A 2,026-nucleotide genomic window follows, 5' to 3' on the forward strand; every position below is an offset into this window, starting at 1 on the left:
GTATTTAAAAAAGGACTTCTTATTGTCCTTAATCTGGGAAGCTAATCCCAGTTCCATCTCTGCCTTGGCCTTCCTAACTACCCCCCTACTTCCCCGAGCAACTACAGAAAAGTTCTCCCTGGTGAATAATAAGCACCCCAGATTAATTCTCCATTCTTATGTACTATTAATATTACACTTGCAAAGGTTCCTCTCCCAGTTTTTTCCTGCTAGTATAATAAAGTGCTCTCACACACAGTTTAGGAGCTTCCAAATACTGCACACATCAGGAAGTTAGGGAGGTAAATTTTGGAATTTCCCATGTTATTAAAAAAGCTCTTTGTATTCCTAAGCAGGAGAAACAAAGGGGCAATTTTATAGAGAAGTTGTAACATGCCTGAAGTTGGCTGTGGTGAGCATTCATGTGCATGTAGTTAATTGCAAGTCTGTTCAGTTACAGGAATGCATAAGCCCACCTTCCGAAGCAGGAACAGACTATAAGATCAAAAGACTTAAAAACAGGTTGTGAAACATTTAAGTGCACCAAGCAGCTAAGCTCCCAGCTAAGGTGTTTACAACCAAAACTTGCAAAATTGACTTACCCACTCAGTAAAGTGTCTTCTAGGCAGCAGTACCCACAGTAACAGTGTCTGGGGAAAGGGATTACCAGGGACTATCAGTAGAGCACATAAGGTGAGCCCTGCTGCTGCTTTGGAGCATGACACACCGGAAGTACTGCCATTGTTGGGCCAGACAAGTGACGCAGGGCCAACTGATCCAACGAGCACATGGTGCATGTGGTCAAAGTGCAATCTTGCAAGCTGGACCAACCCTGTATGCCGGATCTGGCCATGAAGTGACCCCATGTATCAGCCCTACTAAGCACTGGCATGATTGAGGGCATAGGGCCACATCATTCAGCTCACAGGCTTCCCCACACATCCAGAAATTGGGTAGCAAGGGAGTAACACAGTATCTCTGCCCCACCACCAAATTTCTGGCCCCCTGGGGAGACCCACAGGGTAGATAACATGGCCTCATGGGCCAGCTCTGGCCTTCAAGTCAGAAGTTGAGCAATGAAGTGCTATTTTACCATTTAAGTAAATCTTGTGGCAGGCATCTCCAGGACCTCCAAAGCTAATCATACCTTGGCCAACATGCAAGAGTAAACACTATGTAACTGTGTCAATTTTTACTCTTTCTACTGAGAACCTAGGAAACAGTGATTTCCCCAAATTTGCTTCACTATACTATACTTCATAGGTGACACGTAGGAAGGGCCCGGGGAGTCAGGGGAGGGCACGTGCCTCCCTGAGACGGGCTATCGCCAAAGCCACCGCTGGCTTCTGTGGGTGGTCGCCACTCGCCACCCTCCCCACCACTGCCACAGGCATCTGCAGGCAGTCCCTGCTCGCTGCTGCCGACGGAGTCCCCACTTGCCACTTTCCACTCCCCACCACCGACACTGCAGGCCAGCATCTGCAGGATGCTGCCACCTAGAAATGGTACCCTCCCCCCTAAATCTCGGGAGGCACCAGTTATTCATGCTATACTCTGGGAACTATGAACAGAAGCTGAGGCAGAATCATGAAAAGAAGATCCTGAACTCAGAAGCTCAAGATAAGAAGGGAGAATTAAAGAAAGTTTTCCCCCCTTCTTCAGTGTCTGTTAGACGTCTCAAAATGTTCAAGTCACGCTGCTTGAAGAGGAAAGTGGATGGTGATCATGATGAACGAAAATGTAGGTGAATGGAAGAGTGGGAGATTGCTTATCACAGATAGATTATTTTGGCAACCTGAAGTGCATGAGGTTTTTCACATAAGTCTCTCATTCGATGGGATTTACAATATGAGACCTCAATTCTGCAATAGCAGCCATGTGAATCAACTCCTGTACCCACTTAGAGTTTTGTTTCATAGATTTCATAGACATCAGGGCTGGAAGGGACCTCGGGAGATCATCAAGTCCAGCCCCCTGCCCAAAGGGCAGGAAGTCAGCTGGGGTCATAGGATCCCAGCAAGATAAGCATCCAATTTACTCTTGAAGG

This window comes from Crocodylus porosus, unplaced genomic scaffold, assembly GCF_001723895.1.
Source record: "Crocodylus porosus isolate Cpor-Errol unplaced genomic scaffold, CroPor_comp1, whole genome shotgun sequence".
Lineage (NCBI taxonomy): Eukaryota > Metazoa > Chordata > Crocodylia > Crocodylidae > Crocodylus > Crocodylus porosus.